Consider the following 15,118-nt stretch of genomic DNA (forward strand, 5'->3'; position numbering starts at 1 on the left):
CATTTGACAAAATCCAACACCCATTCATGATAAAAACTCTCCACAAAATAGGAATAGAAGGGAAATTCCTCAGCATAATTAAGGGCATTTATACAAAGCCAACAGCCAACATCATCTTAAATGCAGAGAGTCTGAAAGCATTCCCCTTGAGAACCGGAAGCAGACAAGGATGCCCTTTATCACCGCTCTTATTCAACATTGTGCTGGAGGTCCTAGACAGAGCAATTAGGCTAGAAAAAGAAATAAAAGGCATCCAAATTGGTAAGGGAGAAGTAAAAGTATCTCTATTTGCATATGATATGATCTTATATTCAGAAAACCCCAAAGAATCCACAAGAAAACTACTGGAACTAATAGAAGATTTCAGCAAAGGATCAGGATACAGGATAAACATACAAAAATCAGTTGGATTCCTCTACACCAACAAAGAGAACTTCAAAGAGGAAATCACCAAATCAATAGCATTTACAATAGCCCCTGAGAAGATTAAAATACTTAGGAATAAATCTAACCAGAGATGTAAAAGACCTTTAGAATGAAAACTACATGACACTACTGCAAGCAACCAAAAGAGACCTACATAAGTGGAAAAACATACCTTGCTCATGGGTAGGAAGACTCAACACTGTGAAAATATCAATTCTACCCAAAGCAACCTACAGATACAATGCAATCCCAATCCAAATTCCAGTGGCATTTTTTAAGGAGCTGGAGAAACAAATTACCGACTTCGTATGGAAAGGAAAGAGGCCCGGATAAGTAAAGCATTACTGAAGAAGAACAAAGTGGGAGGCCTCACGCTACCTGATTTTAGAACCTATTATACCACCACAGTAGTTAAAATAGTCTGGTACTGGTACAATAGATACACAGACCAACAGAACAGAATTGAGAATCCAGATGTAAATTCATCCACCTACGAGCAGACGATATTTGACAAAGGCCCAAAGTCCATTATTTGGGGAAAAGACGGTCTCTTTAACAAATGGTGCTGGCATAACTGGATATCCATCTGTAAAAAAATGAAACAAGACCCATACCTCACACCATGCACAAAAACTAACTCAAAGTGGATCAAAGACCTACATATAAAATCTAAAACAATAAAGACCATGGAAAAAAAATAGGGACAATGCTAGGAGCCCTACTACATGGCATAAACAGAATATGAACCATAAATAACAATGTACAAACACCAGAAGAGAAACTAGATAACTGGGAGCTCCTAAAAATCAAACACTTATTTTCATCAAAAGACCTCACCAAAAGAGTAAAAAGACAACCTACAGACTGGAAAAAAAAATTTGGCTACGACATATCCAATCAGGGTCTAATCTCTAAAATCTACAAGATACTGTAAAACCTCAACCACAAAAAGACAAATAACCCAATTAAAAAATGGGCAAATGACATGAACAGGCACTTCACCAAAGAAGACATTCAGGTGGCTAACAGACACATAAGGAAATGCTCGTCATCATTAACCATTAGAGAAATACAAATCCAGACTACTATGAGATACCGTCTCACCCCAACAAGGCTAGCATTAATCCAAAACACACAAAATAATAAATTTTGAAGAAGTTGTGAAGAAACTGGAACACTTATACACTGCTGGTGGGAATGTAAAATGGTACGACCACTTTGGAAATCGATTTGGCACTTCCTTAAAAAGCTAGAAATAGAAGTACCATATGATCCAGCAATCCTACTCCTTGAAATATATCCTAGAGAAATAAGAGCTGTCACACGAATAGATATATGCATACCTATGTTCACTGCAGCACTGTTCACAATAGCAAAAAGATGGAAACAACCTAGGTGCCCATCAACGGACGAATGGAGAAACAAATTATGGTATATTCACACAATGGATTACTACGCAACGATAAAGAACAATGATGAATCTGCAAAACATCTCACTACATGGATGAATCTGGAAGGCATTATGCTGAGTGAAATCAGTCGCAAAAGGAAAAATATTGTGTGAGGCCACTATTATAAGAACTCCAGGAAAGGTTTAAACACAGAAGAAAACATTCTTTGATGGTTACAAGGGTGGGGAGGGAGGAAGAGGAGAATTCACTAATTGGATAGTAGACAAGAATTATCTTAGGTGAAGGGAAGGACAACACACAATACAGGGGAAGTCAGCACAACTGGACTAAACCAAAAGCTAAGAAGTTTCTTGAACACAACCAAACACTCTGAGGGACAGAGTAGCAGGGGCAAGGGTCTGGGGACCATGGTTTCAGGGGACATCTAGGTCAACTGGCATAACAAATTTTATTAAGAAAATGTTCTGCATCCCACTTTGGTGAGTGGTGTCTAGGGTCCTGGAGGCTTGCCAGCGGCCATCTAAGATGCATCAATTGGTCCCAATCCACCTGGAACAGAGGAGAACAAAGAACACCAAAGACAAAGGAAAATATTAGCCCAAGAGACAAAAAGGCCACATAAGCCAGAGACTCCATCCATTGGCCTGAGACCAGAGAACTAGGTGGTGCCTGGCTACCACAAGTGACTGCCCTGACAGGGAACACAACAGAGAGTTCCTGATGGAGCACGAGAAAAGTGTGATGCAGAACTCAAATTCACATAAAAAGACCAGACTTGATGGTCTTGATGGTCCAGAAGACATGGAGCCCTGGACTCTCTGTTAACCCAGAACTGAGACCATTCCTGAAGCCAACTCTTCAGACAAAGATTAGACAGGACTAGAAAACATAAAATGATACTCATGAGGAGTGTGCTTCTTGGTTTAAACAGATGCATGGGACTAGATGGGTAGCTCCTGTCTGTAGGCGGATTGAGAGGGCAGAAAGGGACAGGAGCTGGATGAATGGACACGGAAACGCGGGGTGGAAAGGGGGGGTGTGCTGTCACACTGTGGGGACTGCAACTAAAGTCACGTAACAATGTGTGTATGGATTTTTGTATGGGAAATTAACTTGAGCTGTGGACTTTCACCTACAGCACAATAAAAAAAAAAGTCTATCTAACCATCACCCGCCTGTCAGTTTGTAGTACTATGGTGGCTTGCATGTTGCTATGATGACGGAAGCTATGCCACTGGTATTTCAAGTACCAGTAGGGTCACCCACACGGTAGACAGGTTCCAACAGAGCTTCCAGACTAAGACAGACTAGGAAGAAAGACCTGCTGATATACTTTCAAAAATTTGCCAGTGAAAACCTTATGGATCACAATAGAATACTGTCTGATATAGTGCTGGAAGATGAGCCCTCTAGGTTAGAAGGCACTCAACACACAGTGGTCACAACAATGGACTCAAACATACCAATGATTGTGAAGATGAAGCAGGACCAGGCAACATTTCATTTTGTTATACATAGTCAGAGCCACCTTGACAGCAACTACAACAACAAATTTATCTAAAGAACTGGGACCAGTTAGCAAGAATGACCTGCCTTCTCTGGACAACGATGAAAACATGGTGACCATTTCCACGTCCATAGTTTTAATTTTCAGGCCCTGTGCAGAGCAGCACCCTTCACTGATAACCATCTTTACATCTCCCCATCTTCATATCAATAATAGTTTCAGAGTCAGACTTTACAGATAATTTTTCTTTCTTTATGATCAATAGGAAGATACCTAAGTCCACGGGCAAACTACTCCTTATGTCTTAGGCTGGATTGTTTCTGAAGGTTTTCTGTATATTTTTATAAAATTCAGTCACAAAAGGTGATACTTTTTCCTGTGACTATCTTGTTCTATCACTTAGCTCATCTGTTTGGGGGCTCCTCTAACTGTGGGACTGATACCCAAAAACCCGTTGCCATCAAGTCAATTCCTACTCATAGCAACCCTACAGGACAGAGTAGAACTGCCCCATATGGTTTCAAAGGCTGTAATCTTTACAGAAGCAGATTGCCACATCTTTCTCCCTCAGAGTGGCTGGTGGGTTCAAACTGCCCACCTTTCGGTTAGCAGCCGAGCGCTTAACCCCTGCGCCACCAGTTCCACCATCAGTAAAAGACAACTAGTGAATGTAGACTTTATAGTTTTATCATTTAACATAAACGCATTGAATGTCTTTAAATTTTTTGAAATAGGTGAAGAAGACACATATATAGTCCATGTAGAGGGTTTACACTAACTTTACCCAAAGAATTTGGTGTTTGCCATTGGTTCTTGAGAGATAACCTCTACCAAAAAAAAAAACCAAACCCATTGCCGTTGAGTCGATTCCGACTCATAGCAACCCTAAAAAACAGAGTAGAACTGCCCCATAGGGTTTCCAAGGAGTGCCTGGTGGATTCAAACTGCCGACCTTTTTGGTTAGCAGCTGTAGCTCTTAACCACTATGCCACCAGGGTTTCCTGGGATAGAGAAGAAACCCCAAATTTATAGCCAACAGGCAAAAACCATTAAGCACTCAGCTACTAACAGGTTGGCAGTTCAAGTCCACCCAGAAGTGCCTTGGAAAAAAGGCCTGGCAATACACTTCCAAAAAAATTACAGCCATTGAAAACTCTATGGAGGGCAGTTCTACTCTGACCCACATGGGGTCACCATGAGTCAGAGTCAACTACTTGGCAAATGGTTGGTTTTAGGCCAAAAGTAAGGATGTCGAGTGAATTCCTAAGCTTGTGACTGACGTCTGAGGTCTTGGACAGTCTTGATAGTCTAGAGGACTGTGTTCTTTAACTTGTGAGCTCTGACCTAGCTCCAGGTGGTGAGGGTCAGAGGAAAAAATGTTACATGTGCAGCTGGTGTCAGAACAGACAAAAGTGAGATTTTGATTGATGTTGATCATTATGCTCGCACTATGCTTTTAAGGAGTTTATTATCTAGAGGTCATGGGTGTATCAACAAATAGCTACAACACGAGACAGAATGTAATACTCACTGTAACTGAGACACAAAGAACACGGAGAAAATAAATTATTTCTGATCTGGCTTGGGAATAAAGGAAGGTTTCCGGAGAGGGCACATTTGAGCCTGAAGGATGGATAATATTTTGATAGAGAGAAAGGCAGGGCGAGCATTACAGTGGGAATGTCACGGAAATGGCAGAACTTGACTGGAGAACAATGAGTTGTTAAGTTAGGCTCCAGTGTACAGTGAGTGGGAGGGTAACATCATTTGGAGATAAAACTGAAGAGACAGAAGGACAGAATGTGGAGAGAAATGAAAACTACGCCAAGAAGTTTGAACTTCGCTAAGTAGGCAATGGGGAGTTTTTGATAGGTTTTGAGCAAAGCAATGGCATGATTATATCTATACTTTTAAAATAAGTTACACTATTAGCAGCCTACTAAAAAAAACCCATTGCCCTAGAATCGATTCCGACTCATAGCAACCCTATAGGACAGAGTAGAACTGCCCCATAGGGCTTCCTAGGCTGTAATCTTTACAGAAGCAGACTGCCACATCTTTCTCCCAGAGTGGCTGGTGGGTTTGAATGGCCAACATTTCAGTTAGCAACCGAGCGCTTTAACCACTGCACCACCAGCGCTCCTTAGCAGCCTATTATTTTAAAAGGAAGAGACGAAACCTAAAGACCTAGTACTAGCTTCATTCATTTATCAGATATTTACTGCGCCCCTATTAAGTGCCAGGCACCGGGGTCACATATAGTACTTAAGAAGACAGACACAGTCCTTGAACTTGTGTACCTGAGGTAAGAGATAATCATGCCCTAAAAGGAGGATAAAATGGGGGTTCAATTTCCAGCCTTTCCAGACAGTGGCCCAGAGGAACTCAAATGACCTCTGAGGTTCATTCTACCATCTGATAACTCCTACACTTAGTAGATTCTTCTAACCAGTAACTTTGAATCAATGATTTTACCATGATTTAGCCTACAAAAACTTAACATTTGTCTTTATTTCTCCTAAACTTTGTTCCCAGCATTGGATACCTATACTTGCTCACGTTCAAAAAGATAGATCAGATATATAATTAAACTAGGAATTCTGGTAAGTCAGAATGCACACTTCCAGATAAAAGGTAGATCATTAAAACTAGGAGGAACCTTAGAGAACAGGTTGCAAACTCTAGTCATCAGATCAGTTCAGCCCAATGGCACTTTATTTGGCCTATGTGCAGTTTGGTTTGTCTGGTTTTCAATTTGAACTTGAATATCTTTAGACAAGGCATCTATTCTCTGAGTTTTCATATGCCCCACCATTCATATTGTCTTACATCCAGACATTCCAATCATTACATCACCTGTTTGGCCCTAGAGGCATTTGAATTTATTATCTCTGATTCTTGCCCAACCCCCTTCCTTGTCATTAACCCCACAGATGAGAAAATTAAGACTCAAAGAGTTCCTAACCCACCTAATGTCACACAATTCATTAATGGCAGAGACAAGACTCCTAAACCAATACTCCCTCCACTCCGTCCCATTTCCTGCTATGACAGCAGACTCTGGGCTAAGCAACGTGATCTGACATTCTTGAGGGATTACCTTACATCCTTGGCAATCATAGGAGTGGACACATCAATCACCCCTGCTCTGGGACGGCCAGTCATCCGAGGTTCAACATGGAATATCCACAGGTGGTTCCTCTCAGGCACAGCCTTTCCTGACATGGGTAGCCTCTTCTTTCCGGGGATGTGTGGTCAGGTGGGATAGTGGCAGCTTTGTCTCCATCATTAGAATTTCCTCCTATTGTGAATCTACAGAAAGGAACTGACTATGTGGTAGAGTGACTAAAGAAAGATGCTAAAGTTGCAACTGGGGACAATCCAAGTTGGCGGCCACTGAATCATGAGGAGATTCAATACTGCCACTTGTTCTTCCATCAAACTCGAGTGACTCAGTTGTTTAAGTCTGTGGCAAGACACCTGGAAGCCATTTGTCTTTTTACTAAGGACTCATTTATGGGGTACAAAATGTAATAATGTTCATTTACCATCATTCCATTACTCTGAGAACCAGACTGCTGCTAATTCAATGCAGTGCTGATTCAGTCCTCACATCACTGAGGCAACATTCTCCTGCAATAGCTATTTATGTCCCAGCACCATCTGAAACGCCCTTTAGATCCTTTCTGAAATGTTCACATCCCAGAGAGGCAGCCTGATCTGATGAGAACAGCAGTGGAAGGGGGTCTGAGGAGAGCCCCATCTGAAGGATAGTCAACCAACTTGGGGTCATGCCTTCCAGCCTGAATGATACGTTTGTAACCTTTAATCCTCAAACTTGCCTCCGAAACATTTAGAAGGGGTTTGCTGCTGTTGTAAGGTACCCTTGAGCTGATTTCGGCTCACAGAGTTCCCATGTGACAGAATAGAACTCCTCCATAGGGTTTTCTAGGCTGTAATTTTTATAAAAGCAGATCACCAGGTCTTTATCCCACGGAGCCGCTGGGTGGGTTCAAACTACCAACCACAGATTAGCAGCTGAGTACTTAACTGTTGTACCACTAGGGCTCCTAGAAGGTGTTTGTTGTTGTTGTGTGCCATCAAGTCGATTCCAACTCGGAGCAACCCTATAGGCCACAGGAGAACTGCCCCGTAGGGTTTTATAAGCTGTAATCTTTACAGGAGCAGATTGCCAGGTCTTTTCTCCAAAGCTGGTAGATTCAGTTAGCAGCTGAGCAGTTAACCATTGCTCCACCAGGGCTCCTCAGAAGAGGATTAGAAGGAGGTCTTTTCAGGACAAACTTCCTCAAATTAAGAGAGTCACACACCCACCTCAGCTATGGAACAGCCCCCATCTCACTGCAGGCAGGAAGAAAGTGCAGAGACATGCCAGTAGCTGAATATTTGATACTTCAGACTCAGTCATCTTGCCTGGCTTTTCTGTGCCCCAGTTTCTCCAACCAGAAATGAGGATATTTACCCCAAGCTGAAATGAGTCAAATGATGGAATGAGGATAATTACACAGTGGTGGCAGTTGGACACCCAATATGAAGTCAGTAGAAGAGCAATACTGTGAACCTATTTATAGAATGAGAGAGTCCTTGGGTTTGCTCCCCCCTCCTCCAGAGGGGCAGAGGTCTCGGCTAAAAGAGTGACTACCAGGAAGAAAATAATCCAAATGCTGTCCTTGCTTCCTCCTTCCTGCCCAGGTACCCCAGGTGAGAGTAGCTGATGAAATGCTTGTAGAGGACTTTGAACTGCTGGGAGATCAGTGCTATATGAATAGGTGTTAGTAAAACGCAAAACACTGGAGAACAGCTTCCCCGAAAGTCATCATGCACCAGGCACAGAATAGACAAAATAATTTCCTTTCATCTGATATCTGGCTAAATGCTTCTCAATCCACTAGTGGACTGTCCCCATTTGAGGACTGCAGGGCTAAAGTTAGTACTGACCTCAACATGACATCCACAGGGGGGATGGGCCAGAGTCTCTCTCTGCTGCTGCAGACTAGTCACCTACCCGTTTACACACCTGTTCCTTCCCCCAAGTTTGGGGAACACAATCTTCCATCAGAGTTTCTCCATTAAAATTCCTTCAAGCCAGAGGAGGCTTAGGCAAAACTCCCCCTCTGGTCTTCTCACCACCCTTGATTTCTGCTGCTTTTCTTTGGAGACCTACCCCTACTTTATTTGCACAAGGCCTTGCTCTCAGCTGTCATAAGCCCAGTTCTGCTGTAGCCCTTTAAAGTCCCTCCTGTAAACAGAAGCAATTTTTAGGCTTCAAGGAAGAGTGTAATGAAGTGCTAAGACAAAAATTTTGTGGGCTGGCAGGCCTACTTTTTATGTTTCAAATTGGTCCATGAAAGTAGCTTCCAAATCCAGCCTTCATATAAGTCCAGTTCTGAGGGCTACACTTCAAAAAACAAAAGCATCAACAGTATGTCCAGAGAGGAGGCAGCAAGAGAGGGAGTGGACACACGGTATGAGGGTTAACTGAAGGAACTGGGGGTGTTTCGCTTAGAGAAGGGACATCTCAAGGAGATGCATACAAAACCCATTGCCGTCAAGTCAATTCCAACTCATAGTGACCCTACAGGACAGGGCAGAACTGCCCCATAGGGTTTCCAAGCCTGTAAACTTTATGGAAGCAGACTGCCACATCCTTCTCGCATGGAACAGCTGGTAGGTTCGAACCACCAAACTTTCCGTTGGCAGCCAAGCGCTTAACCACTGCGCCACAAGGGCTCCTTGTGTTATAGTAGTTTGGCACTTAAGATAACAAGCAAGAGAGACCCACTCAAGCTAGCTCAAGTAAAGCAGCTAAAGGGCCTCAGGTGGTACAATAAGGCGGCTCTCAGGGAAATCCTAGAGATGGAACCTTAAAATGCCTGAGCCTCCTGGCAAAACGAGTAGGAGAGTGGATTTGGATTTAACGTGATCTTCGAAAACAGTTAAGCACTAGGCTACTAACCAAAAGGTTGATGGTTCAAATCCACTCAGAGGTGAGTCAGAAAAAAGGGCGGGTGATCTACTTGCAAAAAATCAGCCATTGAAAACCCTATGGAGCACAGTTCTACTCTGACATGCATTGGGTTGGCATGTGTTGGAATCAACTTGACGGCAACTGGTTCGATGTTTTTGATTTGGTATGCTCGACACCATTTTAAGCGCTTTATGTGGATTACCTAATTCATCCTTACAACAACCTTATTTATTTTTCCCATTTTAAAGCTGAGTCAGATGAGGCACAGAGAAGCTGAGTGACTTACTCAAGGTTTACCCAGGTAAGAAGTGGTGTGCAGGAATTCAGACCTTGGCAGTGTGACTCCAGTATCTACGCTCTTAACCTCTGTGCTAATCTACCCTATCCTCCTATGCATCTTTCAAGGAGTTGCTACTGCCCTCCTCATGGCCCAGTTTGCAAGGGCAGCAGCAATATTCTATACCATTCAGCCCCACCCTCTTGCTATAGCTGATTGGGTAAGGGATGGATCCTTGATCCATGGCCAGGTAATCTATAGCTATTCTGCAACTTATCACTTGGGTGGTCTGCTAAAAAAACAGTAAGCCAAGCCACTTGGACTCTCACTCAGTGGTATTCAAACGAAGAAATGTGGAAAGAATTTACTAGTTGTTACAGGAGCAGGAAAAAACAAATGAGTGGCCTGTAGCTGAGTCAAGTTAAAGGTGACTTAGCTGTAAAACAGCACTCAGCTTCTGCTACTGTAGTATCTTTGAAAAAAAAAAAAAAAAAGTTGCTGAGTCTATTCTGACACACGGAATAACTGAGTTATCCTCATGTGTTTCAGAGTAGAACTGCGCTCCATAGGCTTTTCATGGCATGACCTTTCAGAAGCAGATCTCCAGGCCTTTCTTCCGGGACTCACTTAACAGCTTGCACCACCAAGTGACTCCATCTAGCATACAGTAAAAAACAAAACAAAAAAAAACCCATAGCCACCAGACAGGACAGAGTAGAACTGCCCAATAGGGTTTCCATACGGTAACACTCAGTAAACATTTGCTATTATTACTCTCTCTGATACAGTGGTTCTCCAACTTTAATGTGAATAGGACTTACTTCCCCCTAGTTAAAATGCAGATTCTGATTCAGCAGGTACAAAGTACAACCTGAGATTCTGCATGTCTAGCCAGCCTCCAGGTGATGTCAATGCTTCTGGTCCATGACCCACACTTTGAGTAGCCAGTATTTAGCACATGGGACATGAGGAAGAGAGAATAAACTGGCTCTGGGGAAAAGAACTAGAAAAAAAGGACAGAAGGTATTTTTTCAAAAAAAAAGCAAACTTCAGCTAAAAATAAAGAGGATCTATCTATCAATTAAAATTACCTGTAAATGAAAATACATGGGCTGCTTTGTAAGCCAGTGGATTCCCTCTTGTTAACTCTGGAAACAGGGCCAACTTCTCTTCTAGGCACCGCAGGCACAGTGCCTGGGGTCCACGGGACTTTCAGGGGCCCATGAACCTGTTTTAATTTTTTTTAATCAGAAGAAAAAAATGAATTTAATAATAATGAATATATAATGATGAATCCAGCCTGGAATATAGTCATCTCTTTATCAACTCAGTCATAAAATATAATTCTTAGTTTATTTTTTTTTTAATAGAGCAAAGGATCTATGAAGGTAAAAGTATCTGAGGACCCAAGACAGTCATAAAGCAGCTCTGATCTTACAACAGGGACTCAAGCACGGAATAAAGGATGGAAATGAAGACCATAACAGTCCCTGGGAGACGCAAATGATTTACACTAGGCTAGTAACCCAAAAGGGAGTCCTGGTGGCACAATAGCTGAGCACTCGGCTGCTAAATGAAAGGCTGGCAGTTCGAACCCACCCAGCAGCTCCGAGGGAGAAAGATCTGGTGATCTGCTCCTGTAAAGATTATAACCAAGAACACCCTATGGGGCAGTTCTACTCTGTCACATGAGGTTTGTACGAGTTGGAATTGACTCAATGGCACCCAACAACAACAACATTAACCGAAAGGTTGGCAGTTCAAATCCACCCAGGGTCGCTGAGGAAGAAAGGCCTGGTGATCTACTTCCATAGTGCTGTTGCTGTTGTTGTTGTTGTTGTTGTTGGGTGTCGTCAAGTCGATTCTAACTCATGGCAGAACTCATGTGTTACAGCGTAGAACTGCTCCAAAAGGTTTTCTTGGCTGCAATCTTTATAGAAGCAGGTCACCAGTTCTTTCTCCCACAGAGCCACTGGGCGGATTTGAACCACCAACCTTTCGGTTAGCAGCCGAGTGCTTAACTTTTGCACCACCAGGGATCCTTTCCATAACATTACATCCAGTGAAAACCCTATGGAGTGCAGCTCTACTCTGACACACATGGGGTTGCTGAGTTGGAATCAACTCGATGGCAACAGGTTTGATTTTCATAAGGTCTCTTCCAACTTTGACAATGTTTCTATGTCTCCACGATTCTATGGCCCTGCTCTAGGTCTGCTAGCTGTAAACCTAGCATCTCTACACACATACTTCCTGTTTGTCCCATATTCCCACACACAGACTAACAGGCATTACTGCCAATGAATTAGCAGTTAATAAGCCACCCTTGGCATTTATGATCTAACTCTGCCTTCTCCCTGTTTGCTTCCAAAATAAAGAAATAATGATATTTATTCTCATAAAGTGCATCTGATTCCAGACACTGCAAGCATTTTACACATATTTCCTCATTAATATATACAGCATCTTGTTGAAGAAGGTGGGGTTTTTGTAATTGTTTTGTTTTTACTTTCAAAGTGAGAAATGAAGCCAAGAAAAGATTAAGTGAGGGCTGTGCTTCAAAACTCAGTGGGAGAGAAAAAAATTACACATCTAAGATGATGCTATTATGATAAAGGTGATGATTATAGTTGTGGGCGTAAAAAGTACATTAAATACTCATAAATCACTAAAGCATGATACTTAACCATTTGGTACAAATTGGAATTACTTATGTAGCATTAAACCCCACCCCAAGCTGTCTCCCTCAGAATAGCCAGAGAACAGCACCCTAGCCCTGTGTTTTGAAAAAGCTCACTATGGGAGTCCACCGTTATGAGAGTTTAAACCACGGTGCCATGCCGGGTGCCTAACTTAACGACAGAAGCTTCCTTCAGGAACCTTCTACTTGAGTCTTCAGACATGAGCCAGGTGATACTCCATTTTCACTCTACCCAAATGATGATGTTGCGTTTGGTCTCCTGCCAACTCTTTCTTATTCCTTGCAGAGGAGCAAGAGAAGAAAAAAAGGGAAAGGGTAAAAGTGAAGGCCAACAGAAGTAAAGAAAGGGCAGGAAGTAGCGAACAAGGAACTATGGAGTAAGGAGGAAGATGAATGAAAGGCACCCAATAAATCCCAAGAGCTGACAAAATAAACACTTCCCAATATTGGTGGGTCTCCCCACCCTACTCAAATCCTGTTCCATCTCTTTGCACACTCTTCCCTTCCCTGCCCACATATTTTTGTCATTTAGAAGACAGCCACTAGACAATAGAGCTACAAGACACCATAAAAAACCCATTGCTGTCAAGTCACCATAGTACCAAACCTGTTGCCGTCAAGTTGATTCAAACTCATAATGACCCTTTGATTAGCAGCCGAGCTCTTAATTACCGCACCACCAGGGATTCCACCAGAGTACACTCAAACGCTCACTGCCGTCAAGTCGATTCCAACTCATAGTGACCCTTTCAGACAAAGTTAAACTGCCCCATAGGGTTTCCAAGGAACAGCTGGTGGATTCCAACTGCCAGCCTTTTTTGGTTAGCAACCGAACGCTTAACCACTGTGCCACCACGGCTCTGTAGTACAGTGCTCCCCAAACACCAGTTCACAGAGAAGAACTGCTCTGGGCAGGGCTTTCATGAGGCCCCAGAAAAAAAAACTGGGAAAATTAACGACAAGGTACTGAATGTATTACAGCACTGATACATTCAATTTCAAAGAATGTTCTTTATTCTGAAATTATGGCTTTTTTATATTTTTTATATTAAAAATGTCCTTTCTTTTATAAAACAGTACTGATATAATATTATTTCAGGTTTTTTTATTTTAATATCCTTAGTTGAAAATATAAAGTATTATAAGCCCTGTGTCTGTCCCCCATTTTTAAAACTATTGTTATTGCTCTGTGAAATCCAAAAGGGCTTAACCTTACGCACTTTGTTTTATTCATTCCTCTCATTTTAGAGATGAATTCCCAATGAAACAATGAGACTCCCACTTTAGCATGTTGGTTTAGAAGAACAAGCTACAGCGTCTGGTTTGAGACTTGGGTTTGACCCCTGGCTCTGCCACTCTCCAGCTGGGTGACCTTGAGCAAGTCACTTGATCTTCCCAAGCCTCAGTTTCCTCACCTGCAAAATAAGAATCATAATTACCTCATTAGACAGTTGAAGGATTAAGAGACAACGTATATAAAAGCACTTTGCATATTGCCAAATAAGATCATTATTATTACTATTATCCTTATCATCATTATTGTAACGAAATACCACATGGTTAATGGCAGAGTTGGTCTAGCCTTTTAGCTAGACTGGCTGACTTCCAGTCTAATGGTCTTCAAACTACCACTTAGTGGATCTTGGGTTGTGTTTTCTATTTAGCTCAAGAAACAATCACTTATGTAATATTCCTGCCAAAATTGCACAATCTGACTCTAATCATGAGGGAACATCAGACAAAACCCAATTTGGGAAGCATTCTACAAAATAACTGGCCTAAATTCTTTAAAAATATCAATGTCATGAAAATCAAAGAAAGGCCTGGAAATCATTCCAGATGTATGATTTTGGATTAGATCCTTGACCAGAAAAAAAGCACTGTTCTAAAAAACAGTATAAGGACAACTGGTGAAATGTGAATAAGGTCTGTAGATTAGATAATAGTATAACATCAGCATTAAATATCATGAGTAAATGTTCATCTTAAGAAATATACACTGGGAAAAGGGGCATGATTTCTGCAACTTGTTCAGAAAAAAAAACTGTATGTAGGTATGGAGGGAGAGAGTAAGAAAATGATAAAGCAAATTTGTCAAGTCAAAATGTTAAAAGTACCCATTACATGTAAGGTACTATGTATGAAAATAATCCCTGATATTATATAGGACCTTACTATTTACAACCTACTTTCACATGATTTCTCATCTGATTTCATTCTCACTGAATTCTCAGTGAACTACAGTGGAGCTATATCTTTCAAGAGGGAGGGGATGAGGTAGGATCTAAAATTTCAACCAGGAAGGCAAAAAAAAATCAAAAGTTTAAAAGATCACTTTCCTAGAATATTCTTTATATATACTGTCTTAGGCTTGGTTCTCTAGAGAAGTAAAACCAATAAAACATAAAAACAGAGAGAGAGAGAGAGATTTACATCAAGGAAATGGCTCACGTAGTTAAAGAGGCTGGAATGTCCCAAGTCTGTGGGTCAAGATAGACGGTTCTTCTGATTCACGTAGCCACAGGGGCTGGCGAACCCAAGATAAGCAGGTCAGAAAGCAGGGGGCTCTTGCTCATAGGCTGCCAAGATTAACAAATTCCAAGATGGGCAGGCAAGATCACAGGTAAGCTGCCAGCTCAAGTCCCAAGAACCGAAGGTCAGACGAACAGGAGTCAGCTGCAGGATCCAGCATGAACAAAAAACCCCCAGGCCTTGCCAGAATGTCCATTTACATTCTATGCAGGCCACATGCCCAAGGAAACTCCCTTTCAACTGATCGGGTATTCACAGCAGATCCCTTCTTGGGGGT

Source organism: Trichechus manatus, unplaced genomic scaffold, assembly GCF_000243295.1.
Source record: "Trichechus manatus latirostris isolate Lorelei unplaced genomic scaffold, TriManLat1.0 scaffold00021, whole genome shotgun sequence".
Taxonomy (NCBI): Eukaryota; Metazoa; Chordata; class Mammalia; order Sirenia; family Trichechidae; genus Trichechus; species Trichechus manatus.